This window comes from Phascolarctos cinereus, unplaced genomic scaffold (genome assembly GCF_003287225.1).
Source record: "Phascolarctos cinereus isolate Bilbo 61053 unplaced genomic scaffold, phaCin_HiC Scaffold_1;HRSCAF=81, whole genome shotgun sequence".
In the NCBI taxonomy this organism is placed as follows: Eukaryota; Metazoa; Chordata; class Mammalia; order Diprotodontia; family Phascolarctidae; genus Phascolarctos; species Phascolarctos cinereus.
The window spans coordinates 295,362,008-295,377,032 of NW_027555514.1; the positions used below are offsets into that span (position 1 = coordinate 295,362,008).

At 46.9% G+C, this 15,025-nt stretch overlaps 1 long non-coding RNA gene and 1 pseudogene across 2 annotated transcripts; both read left to right on the forward strand.

Annotated features, from left to right (window-relative positions):
- The first annotated feature begins 11,045 nt into the window (after positions 1-11,045).
- On the forward strand, positions 11,046-13,544 carry LOC110201638 (class I histocompatibility antigen, Gogo-OKO alpha chain-like; annotated as a pseudogene). The gene is made up of 4 exons (XR_013484877.1): positions 11,046-11,124; positions 12,329-12,607; positions 12,730-13,002; positions 13,201-13,544. The product of XR_013484877.1 is annotated as a class I histocompatibility antigen, Gogo-OKO alpha chain-like (transcript).
- Positions 13,545-13,633: 89 nt separating this feature from the next.
- LOC144454127 (uncharacterized) lies at positions 13,634-15,006 on the forward strand. Its single transcript, XR_013483863.1, has 3 exons — positions 13,634-13,725; positions 14,202-14,234; positions 14,639-15,006. It is a non-coding gene; the product is annotated as an uncharacterized LOC144454127 (long non-coding RNA).
- The last annotated feature ends 19 nt before the right edge of the window (positions 15,007-15,025 follow it).

Sequence of the window (15,025 nt, forward strand, 5' to 3'; positions counted from 1 at the left end):
CCTGAATGAACAGTACACAAGGTTTAAACAGGTTTCAGGGAGTTAGAAGCAGGGCAGAAGACAAGGCAAAAGATGATTTGTCAAGGTCATTGTTGCTGGGACTTGAGGTTAATCTGGCACAATAACCTTTTTTACCCAGTTTTGGGGTTAGGAGTTTCTGCCAGAGTGGAAAGGGACAGGATGGGGAGTGAAGCAGAGTAGAGGTTTTGGCTGTTTCCTTTTTTTTTTTCTGGCTAGGCAATGGGGTTAAGTAACGTGCCCAGGGTCACACTGCTAGTAAGTGTCAAGTGTCTGAAGCTGGATTTGAATTCAGGTCCTCCTGACTTCAGGTGCTCTATCCACTGGGGCACCTAGCTGCTCCTATTTTGGCTGTTTCTCGGATAGGACAGGATAATGTGGCACACCCTATTTGGGGTTATTTGCATTACAAGGCACTGATGGGTGAGTAGAGACTCATGTGTGAACAGAATGGAGTAATTCTCCAAATGGAACAGCTCTGGATCTGCACCCCTTTCCCTAAAGAGAACTAAATTATACATTTCTCTGCAACCTCATCCTTAACTGATTCCACATGGCCAGGATTTCCCATTCCCAGAGAAGATGTGATCTTTTATTTTGAGCAAAAGGAAGCACCATGGCTGTAAGAAGGCATGAGGAGCCTTTTTCCAGGTGAGTGAGGTGAAAGCAGGTATATGAGAGCTGGGATGACTCTGCTGTGTTGTGGTGAAGCACGTGCTAGATTTGGGGACAGGGAAGACCTGCCTTGGAATTCTTTTTCAGATATTTTCTAGCAGTGGCTTCTTGGGCCGGTCACTGATGAACTCTTGAGCTTCATTTTCCCCATCTGTTAAGTGAGGGGGTTGGACTCCATGGCCTTTTAGCTCCTTTCCAGGGATCAATCCATGATCCTATAAGAAGTCATTGTTTGGAATTTGGGTGCATGGAGTTCTTCTGAAAGTGCAGAAAGAGGTTAGGCTTTCTAATATAATCTTGCTCTTAGACCTTCTTCAAGTGCCTGTTATGTGCCAGGCCCTGAGCTAAGCACCAAGGACATCAAGAGCTGCAAGGGATGTCCCTGCTCCCATGCAACTCACAGTCCGGTGGGGCAGACAACATGTCAACAACTACGCAGAAAGATGCTATGGTGAAAAATGATTATTTCTCTCTTATAGTTAATAACTAATCATTGTACTAGGACCAAACATTTTCCCCTTTTCTACTTCCTTATCCAGAAATCAGCAGGAAAGTGTTGGAAATCTCTTCCACAGTAAAAGAACTTCTAAGTCCAGGCTAATGGGTGCATTTCTGCTCATCGCGTTTGCTCAGACATCTGTCTGATGTCTGAAGTGTTGATTCTCCCCTTTTGTTGGACAGGTGATATGGAAATTGATAAGTCCCTTTGACCAAGATTTGGGTGACCCAAAGTACAAGTCATGTACCCCAAGACTCTCACTGTAATATAGCCCATTGTCTCATTGTAATATTAATTGTCCCATTAATTGTTAATCAATCAGTGTTAATTGCCACTCTGAGAAACACCTGCTCTTCCAAGGGCATATAAACTGTAAGCCCAATGCTGTGAGGGTACTTTGGTCTAGAAGAGACAGCTAAATGACTATCCTTTTATTAATAAGTGTGCTGGCCTTGTTAATAAAATGATTAAATTACCTAGGAATGATGTCTCTCGAACCTTTCTAAATGCTACGTTATAGACAGCATAAATTGAGCTAGTCAAGAAAGTGAAGACCCTAAAGTTAAGGAGGACTGGGAAAGGCTTACTGTGGAAGATGGGCTCTGGCTGGGGCTGCAGGGAAGCCAGGGTGAGCATTCTAGGCAGGGAGATGACAAGGAAAACCCATGGAGTCAGGAAGTGGAGTGTCCTGTTCACAGAACAGAAAGAAGGCCCTTACCACTGGATTATAGAATATATGGGGGGGGGTAGACAAATAAGGTGAAAGAAGACTGGAAGAGGAGGTGAGGGGAGGTGATGAAGTGTTTCAGCAGCCCTAGGGAGGATTTTATATTTGTTTCTTTTGCTAGGGAGCAACTGGAGGTTGTTAAATAGGTGGTGACATGGTTAGGTGAGAGTTTTAGGAAGATGAACTTGACAACTGGGGGGAGAATTGACTGGACTGGGGGAGACGAGGCAGCTGGACCAACCAGCAGGCTCTTAAATATCTCAGGTGTGAGGTGACTGGGCCTGAACCAAGAAAGTGACAGTGTTGGGAGTGAACCAAGAAAGTGACAGTGTTGGGAGAGAAGGTAATATATGTGAGAAATGTCACTAAAGTGAAATCAATAGGATTTTGCCACAGATTGAACATGGGGGTCAGGAGTGTGAATGTGTGAGGCTCAGTGAGGAGTGCATGGCTCATCCTATGTGAGCCTGGATTATTGGGAAGATCAGACAGCATTAGGAAAGTAGGAAGATGGGAGGATTGGGATAAAGAGAATGAATTTAGTTTGGGATATGGTAGAAGAACCAGGGGAGAGTACTGTCATTAAAACTGAGAGAGGAGAGTATAAAGAAAAGAGGGTGATTGACAGTGTCAAAGCCTGCATAGAGGTCAAGAAGAATGAGGATTAAGAAATAGCCATCAAATTAAGCAATTTCAGGATTATTGGTAATTTTGGAGAAAGAAATTTCAGTTGAACAATGAAGCTGGGAGCCAGATTGCAGAGTTTCAAAGAAAGCAAGAGGAAGGATGGAGATAGCAGTTGTAAATGGCCATCTCTAGCTGTATGGCCCTGAAAAGGAGGAAACGTATTGGGCACTATCTCATGGAGATGCATGGATCAAGTGAAGGCATTTGAGGATTATAGAGAAATGGTTTTATTTGTGTCAATAGGAAAGGGAGAGAGTGTGGGAGAGAGTGATAATTAGTGAAAAATGGGATGGAATGAGATTATTTGTACAGGTAAAGGGGTTTGCTTTAGCAAGCAGAAGGATGATCTTTTCCTTGGGTACTGGGACCAAAAAGGGAAAGACACCATCTCATTCATGTGAGATGAGGAAGATAAGATAGCTTTTGATAAATATCTAGTTTTTCAGTGAAATAACAGACCAAGGTAAGAGTCCTCAGATGAGAAGGTGTGGATGGGGGGGAGGGGGGTGCAAGCAAGCCATAAGGGAGAGTTGAAGAGGAATGAGATTTGGAACAGCTTCTGTGGTGAGTGGCATAGGGAATCAGTTAGAGAGATGACAAAGGATTGCCTTGACACAATGAAGACCCAGTTGAGATGATAGCCTAAATCTGTAATGGACCCAGGCAGCCTGGTTTCATGTTTTCTCTCTCTCATCCAACAACACATGAGGAAGAATGAAGGCTGCTGCCATACTTAGAAGTAATTAAAGGCTAAGTTTTGCATAAATCATCAGCCCAAGTCCCTTTCCTGATCTCTACGGCTTAATCTCTGTCCCATTCTAGGAGAATCATTGACCATATTCATGTAGGTGACCACCACCTCAGTTTAGGGAGATGAGAGGTAGATACTCTCAAGTGTCCCACAGCATGAAACTCTTCAGAAGCCTAGAAAGAAGCCTCTGTGATCTTCAGTGTTGGGTCTCATCAGGTTCCATCAGGGTTAGAACTTGACAAAGGTGACAACTTAGAGGTGATTAGGTGCAAGAGACAGAAATATGGCTGAAACCAGAACATGCATTCGACAACTAGGAGAGAGAACAGGATGCAGAGATTCAGGTTGAGGCTAGGGCCTGGTACCAGCCTTGGGCCTACACAGTCAATAACCATTGATTAAGCACCGTGCTAAGTCCAGCAGGACACAAAGGAGAGCAAAAGACAATCCCTGCTGTCCCAGAGCTCAGGATCTAGTTTACCAACAGAGATGGTTTGAGAAGAAGCAACAGATCATAAACCTCACTCTTGGCTGATGCAGAGAAAAGAGACTATTTGGAATGGAAATACTTGTAGTTCAACAGGGAAATAAGGGACGACAAAGAGTGAGGACAATAACAGTTTAAGAAGGAGAGCAGAATGGGAGAGGAAATAGTCAAAATCAAAATAATCATGATAAAAATCACAGCTTGCCTTTCCATTGCACCTACTATGTGCCACACACTTTACAAACATGATTTCATTTGATCCTCATAAGAACCCTACCAGTTAGATGCTATTATTATGCCCATTTTATGGACAGAGAAACTGAGGCAAACAGAGGTCCTGTGACTTGCTTAGGGTCACAAGACTAGCAAATTTATGAGGCGGGATTGGAACTCAGATCTTCTTGACTTGAGGCCCAGTGTTCTAGCCACTGCACCATCAGCTATATTCTGATTTTTAAACAGAATACCATGAAAATGCTCACACACATATGAGGTGGAAAATGGGAGGACAACTGGACAAGCTCTCTTGCTAAGGGATGGAAATTCATTTTTGTTTTTAGTTCCCTAACCAGTCAATAAAATGAATTGTCAGTTACCATATAAAATATTTATTTTTCTATTGGCTCATGACAAGCAGTGTAATAAATGATAAATGTACTTGGGCTTTTTTAAAAAAAACCCAATGTTTAGATATAAAACCACTTTTGTAAGGATAGTATTTCTTTAACATAATTTTCTTTTTTCTGCCACTAGCAAACTGGCTATACTCTCACTGAAACCGTCCTGAATGACTAACCCATATCTTTGACCAATTCCTTTGAAAATCTCGTAAGCAGAAGAATAGTAACACAAGCGGAAGATAAATTCAAATTAGCATTGCAATGAGTGGCAATGTAAGGCCTGTTTTTCTAGAACAGTTGTGGGGGTCCATGATGGTTTGGCTTCTACTGTGTATGCCTAGCAACCCTAGTTTTCAAAGAGCCTGCCATTTCTGCTGCAAGAGTAACAGCTTGATCTGGTGATTAGAGCTTGGATGAGATGCGATTACAAGGTAACCCAGGAAAGGGAGAACTACTCTGGTGCAGTAACAGCCAGCCAGCCATGGTGTATGCATGCCTGTGGCCATTTGCACACGAATGTCCAACCTTCCTGGAAGTTTGGAAACAATGTGATGTCAAGTTGAGAACCTGAAAGAACATGTTACACTTGGTCAGAAGCAGTCAGTTTGATGTAATCACAGCATGGGCCCCAAAAGCATTATAGGCCTGATCGTGACAGTTCAGAATCACTGCAAAAAGAAACCCGTTAAGGTTGAAACATGCACGTGATTGTTGTCCCAGAAGAAAAATATATTTGTCACCAAACTGAGAAATTTTTTACTGCTTAAGGGGCTGTGAACAAATTTTTAGCTCTAATCCCTCAGACTCTAAAAGCTCCCGAGAGTTTGTGAATGACTAAATGGGAAGGGCTAGGAAAGGACTAATAGCAAAGCATACTCCCTATTTCCTTACAAAAGGATGTTGGACTCACATTCTAGTATGAGACACATATTTTCAGACATGGGAAAATGCCATGACTTTTCACTTTTTTTTTTAAGGCAGTTGGGGTTAAGTGACTTGCCCAGCGTCACACAGCTAGTAAGTATCAAGTGTTTGGTCTGAGACTGGATTTGAACTCAGGTACTCCTGACTTCAGGGCCGGTGCTCTATCCACTGCACCACCTAGCTGCCCCGTTGCCATGCATTTTTTAAAAAATTTGTTTATTACAAGTGAACAGGGCCATTTAAATATAAATTATTTAAAAATAAATAAGTAATGATTGTCCCCAAAAAGTAATGGGCCCAAACAAAATCTCTTATGCCTCAAGTAAGTACAAAAACCAGTACTGGCATTCATCATGTGATCTCAGTGCAAAAACAACAACAATAAATAAGATTGAAACTGATATCCAGGGAAATGACATTATGTTTACAAATATTATAGGTTATGAAATAATATCAACATTTAGTCCCCAAATGGCACAATATCTATGAAGAAAGGATTGAAAGTGCAGACAAGGAAAGTGAAAGTGAAATGGCAAGACTGAAAGTGGAGACAATTTGTCTAGTACTATGGACAGAGCACGCTCAGTCACAGGGTTTGCGTTCTAGTCTCAGCTGCTGGGATTTGGGCCAAGTCACTCTTTGCCATTCCAAGCTCGTGGCCTGACTTGTGAATGTAATGAGAATGCCAGCCCTGCCTGTGTCACATGATCCAATGTGATTGTGTGAAGTTGGGATGTAAGCTAACGGCAGTTTCTAATGACTGATTCTGCCCAGTTAAGCTTGAGGACTTTTTTCTTTGTCCATGGAAATACAGTGTAAATCAGTTTACATTCTGCTCATGGGAGGAATGATGATATAATATATATGTGTGTATATGTGTCTGTGTATATATTATTATATGTTTCTTTCAGAAGGAGAAATCAGACTTGAAATGAGACTCCTCCAGAACTAAGCTTTTCTGTGGAAGAAACTTACAAGCAAATATTCATGAATGATGATTCCTGTGACTCCACCTGGAAAGAAATCTTTGGTGTACATCACAGAATCCATGCTAGGGAGAAGCCTTATAAATGTAATCAGTGTAGAAAAACTTTTTCACAGAGCTCCCATCTTGCTTTACATGAGCAAATCCACAATGGAGACAAACCTTGTAAATGTAATCAATGCAGAAAGACATTCACACAGAGCTCCCATCTTGCTTTATACGAGAGAATCCACACTGGAGAGAAACCCTACGAGTGTAATCAATGTGGGAAAACTATCAGATGTAGGAAGAGTATTGCTGTACATCAGAGGATCCACACTGGAGAGAAACCTTATGAATGTAAGCACTGTGAAAAGGTTTTTACACAAAAGACCAGTGTTACTATACATAAGAGAATCCACATTGCAGAAACGTTATGAATGTAATCAGTGTGGTAAAGCCTTCAAGTGAAAGTCAGTCCTTACTTCTCATCAGAGAATTCATACTAGATAAAAAGCTTACAACTGACATGAATGAGGAAAGACATTCAGATGGAGTATGGAGCTTCTTAGACAGCAGGAAATTCACTCTAGGTACAAGCTGATTATAGATTCTACATGGGAAGCCCGTCATCCAGAGATCATCTCTTATGTTATATCAGAAGATTCAAACTGGAAAGAAGCCTTATGAATGTGCTCAGTGGGGCCCTGCCTTTCTCTGGAACATGGAGGTCACTGATGAAGGGTTCAATTTTCTTTCTGACTATAACAGAATAGTGAAATAAGGGAAAATGATTCATCCTGACCCATCAGGCTGCAAAACATCAAAACGAGGCTCATAAACTGCAGGCTTGCATGAAAGGAGCTCTCCGACATTGAATGTCTTCAGAATAAGTCTCACATGAATGAGATGGTGTCTTTCCCTTTTTGGTCCCAGTACCCAAGGAAAAGATTATCCTTCTGCTTGCTAAAGCAAACCCCTTTACCTGCACAAATAATCTCATTCCACCCCATTTTTCACTAATTATCACTCTCTCCCACACTCTCTCCCTTTCCTATTGACACAAATAAAACCATTTCTCTATAATCCTCAAAATGCCTTCACTTGATCCATGCATCTCCATGAGATAGTGCCCAAGTAGAGTTTAAACTTGATAATGCTTGAGATTTATTCCCAATCTTACATTCAGTACCTCTGGTTTGATCCTTGGTGGCCTGGAATCAGACACAGCTTCAGCAGAAACAGAGGAAAGTCCAAGCTTCCTGTCACACAATGCAAAGATCTCTTGTAGCAAAACCAGGTAGCAGGACGGGAGAACAGGACTTTGGCCTTCTTGAAATGATAAATGTCTGGAACTCGTGCACTAAAGACAGAATGAAGACACTTCTTTTGATGGCAGATTCAGAATTATCAAGGGAAGTGATCCTTACCCAAGGAGAGCAAGTTCTGAACATTCTTCACCATGATGTTCGTAGACACCTCTCCAAACCATTTTGAACCCCAACACTTGAAAAAGGCCTAAAACCTGGATTGGCCAATCAGGAGAGACATTTCAGCCCACTCTGGGCTTAATTTACCATAATGCTTTGCCTGTCCTGGACACGCTTTCTTTGTTCTCTTAGTGAACTCAAAATGCTCCTTCCTGTGTCAGTAACTACAGCATTCTTCTGTTTATGGCCACCAAGGACAGGATGTCTGGGAACGAACACTGTCTTGAATAGTGGGACTTTTCTTATCTTAGTGTTTTATGAACATACACTATGTTATGTCATGTTAATGGTAAAAGAAACACAGATATCCTGGATCTATAATTTCAATTGATACTTTAACATTCTCTTATCTTATTGTATTTATAACCTATTCACTTAAGAAATTCCCTTGTCATATCATGGTTAAACATTTGGAGACCATAATTCTGGTTGACATAGGCATCCTGAGCCAGGAAGGGAGGGAGGGGTGAGAGGGAATTGCTTTGAACACATAAAAATCCTTTGTCCATCTTTGGGTTCATTGCCCTATGATGAGCTCCCATGTGTATCTTTATATGCATATTTTGCAAGCTTTGAGAGAAATAAACACTCATATTCAGACTAATTTTGTTTGTCTTTCTAAGAACAGACTTAGTAATGGCTGACATGTTCTTGTACAGTTCCTTCTGAGTATGCTCCAACAGACTAGACTCCTCTGGGGTGAAGTCCACAGCCATATCTTTGAACATCACCAACTCCTAATACATCAAAACTTATAGGCTTAGGGTTGAAATACACTTCAAAATTTATCTAATCCAATGCTCATCAATTCACAGGAGGAAACTGAAGCATAGAGAATGGATTTGCCCAAAGGTCCATACCCTTTAGGAGTGTCAGAGTCAACACTTGTAACCAAAGTCACGAGAAGCCCAATGGAATGTTAAGGAAAGCATATTTGTGGGGCACAGTGGATGGAGCGCTGGCCTTGTAGTCAGGAGGGCCTGAGTTCAAATTCAGCTTCAGACACTTGACACTTACCAGCTGTGTGAGTCTAAGCAAGTTAAACAGTTAACCCCAATCGCTTCCCCTCACCAAAGTAAGTTGTTCACAAGTCTGCATTGTTTCTATAGGATAATGTCCTCCCAATTCTTTCCACTGTCTTATTCCCAGAAGAGTAAAGACTGGAGAGCTTCCCAAGTATAGCAAAATGCCACCAGGTAGCATTTGGCCCACTCATCCAGAGGAGTAAGTGAAATGTTCACTGGTGGCCCAGGCTGGAGAGCCAGGATTAGAGGTGCCCAGACAATGCAGCTATCCTTCCTATCTTATTGGTCCTTTCTGTCCTCGGCTACTGGACTTAGGAAGATATCATGTGGTTCTCTTTCTCAAGATGGAGAAGGTCTTCAGTGCTTTTGAACTCTATGTATTTCTTTTTCTTAGAAAGCTCTGCCAATATATCCTAGTTACCCACATAAAGTCTCCCAGAGTCTTTCTCTTGTACATTTCGGATTCTTGTGCCACATAAGGCCATGGGGCACTACTCTTTGTGACCCTTTTCTAAATGTGATAGACTTTAAGTCTTTTAAACATTAAATTATATTTTCATTATTTTTTAAATTAAAAATTTAAAATAAAACTCATTTCAATTACTAAGAATTTGTTTTTTCTCCACCCCCCAATCAAAAAGAAAACTAAAATCATTGAAAAAATAGAAACAAGTCAAGCAAGAAAATTTCCCATATTGGCGACGTCCAAAAATGTGTCTCATTCTGAATATTTAGTCCATCATCTGAGGTGGGTAGCATTCTCCATCATTGGTCCTCTGGAATCAGGGTTGGTCATTGTGTTTATTAGAATTCATAAGGCTCTCAAAATTCTTAATTTTTTTTAATACAAATTGTTCTCCTGCTTCTGCTTATTTCACTCTGCATTAATTCATACAAGGCTTCTCTTGTTTCTCTGAAACCATCTCTTTCATCATCATTCACGCCAAGTCTGAAACAGGTACATACTGCTTTAGTTTCCATTTCTTTACCATTACAAAAAAGGGGTTATAATTAAAAGGTATATGTATGTATGTATATATATATCTGTTAAATCCTTTTTCTTTGATCTCTTTGGGGTACAGACCTACTAGTGGTCCTGCTGGGTAAAGGGCATCACCTATAACAGAATCACTCTGAAGGCACAGTCCCAAACTGCTTTCCAGAATGACCAGGCCAATTCACAGCCTGATCCACAGGGCACCACTGTCTCCCTGCAGCCCCTCAACATTAGTCATTTTCTTCTCTGGACAGTCTAGAATTCTTAACACACTAGCCTGGTCCTTCCCTCCCCTAAACCCTGTAGATGGCGCCAGAGAGCAGCCTTTCCTACTAATCTACTAATCCTCAATTGCTGGAAGTTGGCAGAGCAATTTCTCTAGTCTAAGATGCCTCCTCTAGGTTCGCTTTTGACTCTGTCCCTGCCGTCCTGACTAGCCCAGGCTTCCTTCCTTAGGCAGCTGTTTCCCAGCTATTTCACTCCATGTGGGAAAGCTTTGGCGCTCTCGCTGTCTCTGCCTCTCTCCCTCACTATCTCTTCTCTCTCTGTCTCCGTCCCTCCTCTCTGTCTGTCTCTTTCTCTCTCCCCCTTTTCTACTCTTGATTCCAAATTCCATTTACTGGACCCTGAGTTACTCTCTATTCTTGGGTCCCTTGCTCGCTTATCCACACAGCCTGGGGACGTTACAAGGCTTGCTGAGTCACAGCTGGGATGGAGGTCATTAAAACGGAGGTGGCAACACACCCCACTACTAATCAGCCTGCAGATTTCTTCAGTCCTCAGAGGCCCTCAACGTCTTCCTCACTTCTAGGGAGGGGAAGGGGTCACACTGAGGAAGGCTTGGTGTTGGAAGGCCAGCAGAGGAGCGTTAAGGGCTGGGACCGTCTCTTTGTCTGGTTCAAGCTGGGAGCACAAGAGCCTCGGGCTCCTGGAGTGATGATGGGAAGGATTCAGAGGCTGTTCTGGGAATGACACAGAAGGTCTGTAAAGCTGGGGATTTCCTCCGAGTCAGTTTCAGTTTTGGTCTCCTAACCTGTGAGAGCTCATTCTGCCCAGTCACCAATGACGTTTTTTGTCTTTCATTTGCTATTGGCCGGCAGAGCCTCTGTGAAGCCAACCACAAGTTAGGGATTCGCCCCTCTACAAATCCAGCGCAGACTGGTCTCAGTGACACTGTGCTTCTCTGACCATGGGTCATGGAGCCTTATGTGCGCTCTCTCTTTTTGCTGGGGACCCTGGCCCTGCCGGAGACCTGGGCAGGCAAGTAGAGGATAGATTAAGCGGCCGCCTGGAGACTGGACACAGCGTCCAGGGGTGGACGTGTGGGTGGGAGGGGGTTTCCTACAGAAAGCTCCTCCGGCACTAGCCCAGGGTGGGTTTCCAGGGAACCGGCGCCTTAATGTCAGGTGAAGTCGGGGTATTGGTGAAAGGAAGAATATGTGTATGTGTGTGTGTGTGTGTGTGTGTGTGTGAGACTCGGAGACCAGTCCCTTAGCTGGGCTTTGGCAGGAGGGGAGGGAAGAGGGGGTAGTGGTGTCGGTTCCTTAGTTTGGGGTGGTGGTGAGTGGATTGGGGGTGGGGGTGAGGACGAGGGGCGCTGAGGCAGAGGAGACAAGGTGCGACAGTCCTGGGGGGTTAAGGAGCAGAGGTGTCTGGGAACACCCCCCCCCAAGGTCGAGGACAGAACCAGGAGCAGCTTTGTTAAAGAGCTTCACTGAGGATAGTGGGGGGCGGGGGATGAGGCCGGGGCAGGGGAGGACCCAAGGTGGGGTCTGAGGGTGAGGAGTGTGAAGGACTTGGGACCTGGACCAGAGGTCCAGTGGGGGCGGGGGGGCGGAGAAGGTGCTGGCGAAGGGGCACTAGGACCTGCCCGGGCTGTCAGTGAAGGCGTTTTGCCGATCTCAAAGCGCGGTAGTCTCGAGAACTATTATCTCCCGGTAGGGGCAGCTAGGCGGCGCAGTGGATACAGCACCGGCCCTGGATTCAGGAGGACCTGAGTTCAAATTCGGCCTCAGACACATAACACTTACTAGCTTTGTGACCCTAGGCAAGTCACTTAACCCCACTGCCTAGCCAAAAAAACTCCAAAAAAAACCCCCCAAAACAAAAAGAGAATTATTACCTCCCGCTGCGGTGCTCCATCAGTGTCGAGGGCTGAGAGACCAGAATGCCGGCGGGTGGGGAGGAAGCCGTCTCCAGGAGGCGGGGTTAGGAGTCCGGGGTCACATCCCGGGCGTGGGGGGTTAAGGGTCACACGCAGGTCGCGAAGGGGTCATGGGTTACGCATCTGCTGCAACGGTGCAAAGGTCGCGCCCCAGTTTGCACGGGTCAAGGGTCACGCTGCTGGAGGGCAAGGAGGTCAAAGGTCGCGCCCCGGCCTTGGCCTCAGACCCAGGACCGCCAGGGCCGGGGGTACTCGGTCACCGTCCTGACCCCTGACCCGCCCCCGCTCCCCACGTCTCAGGCTCTCACTCCATGAGGTACTTCTACATCGCCATGGCCTCCCCTGAGCTCGAGGAGCCGCGGTTCATCGAAGTGGGCTACGTGGACGATCAGCAGTTCGTGCGCTTCGACAGCGCCCACGCGAGTCCGAGGGAGGAGCCGCGGGCGCCGTGGATGGAGCGGGTGGAACAGGAGGAGCCGGGCTACTGGAAGCGGAAGACGGGGCGGCATAAGGCGAACGCACAGACTTCCCGAGTGAACCTACAGACCCTCCGCGGCTACTTCAACCAGAGCGAGGGCGGTGCGTGACGTGGGCGGGAGCGGAGCGGGGGAGGGGCGTGTCTGAGATGTCCCACGGCCACTGCGGCTCCCACAGAGATGGGGAGCTCCCGGGGCTGGAGGACCCGCGTGGGGGCGGGGCAGGGGGTCACACTCTCCAGCGCATGTATGGCTGCGAGGTCTTGCCGGAGCTCACCTTCAAGCGCGGGTTTGAACAATACGCCTACGACGGGCGGGACTACATTGCCCTGGACACGGAGACCTCCATGTGGACGGCGGCGGTGCCACAAGCCGTGAGCACCAAGCGCAAGTGGGAGGTGGAGGGGAGCGTCACGGAGGGAGTTAAAGCCCACCTGGAGGAGACGCGCGGGCTGAAGAAGTCCCTGGAGATGGGGAAGGAGACGCTGAAGAGGACAGGTACGGCCTGGTCTGCCCCAGTATGCGCGGTACTCAAGGCCTCAGCTGGCCCTTGTTCCTCCCCTGCAGCTCCCGACCCCCAGCCACCCCTTGTACCCCAGGGCCCGGATTGCAGGGTGTCCCCCTGCCCCTACCTGACCTTGTGCCTCTGGAGGGGAGGGGGGAGAGCCTGGACATGCCACTGACCTTTGCCTCCAGACCCGCCCAATGCCCAAGTGACCCGCCACACTGCCCCCTACGGGGAGGTGACCCTGCGGTGCCGGGCCCAGGACTTCTACCCGCGACATCTCCCTGCCGTGGCTGAGGGATGGGGAGGAGCAGCTCCAGGACACGGAGTTCATTGAGACCAGGCCTGCAGGGGACGGGACCTTCCAGAAGTGGGCAGGTGTGGATGTGACCTCGGGCCAGGAAGGGAAATATACCTGCCGAGTTCAGCACGAGGGACTGCCTGAGCCCTCACCCTGAAGTGGGGTAAGGACAGTGAGGGGGTCTGGGAAAGGCCATCCCCCACACCCCCAAAAGACCAGAGGGAGGTGGAGTGACTGGGGAGGTGGGGGAGGGGTTGGTGACTCTGAGGCCCCAGAGGGATCAGGCCTCTCACTGCCCTTTTCCATTTCAGAGCCAGAGCCCTCCTCCACCTGGTACATTGTGGGGGCATTGCTGTCCTCCTCCTCCTCACCATTGTAGTCATCGCTGGATTTGTGATCTGGAGAAACACTTCAGGTGGGCAGGACTAGGAGGGGTCCTTCGGGAGCAGGCTCCATGGAGATCCTGGCTTCCCCTGACCCGAAGCTTGTCTTTCTGTCCCCAAGTCTCTCTTTTCCATCTAAGGGACTCTAGATGGGCCCTAAGACTCCAGATGAACAAAATCCCTAACTAGAAACCATTTATCTCAAGGATGCCAGGCAGGGTATAACAGGCTGGCCTAGTGGGGGATCTGCTTCAGACTCAGAGGGCCTGGGTATCCCCCAGTTGGAGGCTGTAGACCAGCCTTGGGGACCTCTGGAGGTGGGGAAGTACCCATTTGGGGGTGGCCTCTTTTCTCTTCCTCTTGGATCCAGAGGCTGGACTGGAGTGGGAGATGGGGGTGCAGTCCCAGTTGTAATTTGTTGTGTCTCTAAGACAGTCCAGTGAACTCCTGAGACCTTAGTGTGGTCTCCTCTCCTGGATTCCTCACTGGGAATTTGTTTCTTTTCCAGGTGGAAAAGGAGGGGATTATGTTCAGGCAGCAGGTAAGTGAAGGGTAGACATGGAGGATAGAAGGAAGGTTCCAGCCCATGGTATCTTTAGGACCTGGGCAATGGGAAGGCAGAGGGGAGGCTTAACCTTGGTGTCCCCTTCCCTTTCCATACCCTGGTTCTGGGATGTATGTCCCTGACTGGGTCATTTCCCTCCTTTGTCTCCAGGCAATGACAGTGCACAGGGGTCAGATGTCTCTCTCACAGTCAAAGTTGAGACTCTGGGGGCCTGGAAGGAGAGAGGGGCTGGGGTAAAGGGGGCCAAGCAAAGAGGAGGGTATATGAGGCTGGGCCTAGGACTGGATGGGTGGTGAGGCAGGCCCTTCAGAATGATGAGAGGTTGGACACCAGAGGGGACTCGGAGCATCTCCCTGAAACTCTCTTTCCTTCTTCTCCAGCTTGAGAGAATTGCCTGGTGTGGGCCTGAGGAAGAAAACAAGTCTCCAGTCCCTGTGTTGTTCCTGTGGACCCCTGGCTTCTCTCCCCCACTGGCCCAAGCCCAGGGAAGCATCGTTAAGCCCTCACCCTGTTCTCTAAGGCCCCCTTCCCCCACCTTCTTTCTTTCTGCCTGTCTCGCTCTGCAGGGAGACAACCAGCAGTGAGGGCCAGAGCGCTCTGGGAATGAGCCCTCCTTCACATTTGAGAGGCACTGACCTCTGGGAGCTTTGTCTGACTGCACGCAACCTGATGAATTGTTGTTCTTGAGTCCTCAGCTTTTCTCCACAATCTCCATCTGCGTGGGGGTCTTTGGGGACAGGATGAGAATGTGGAGACGTTATGGCTGT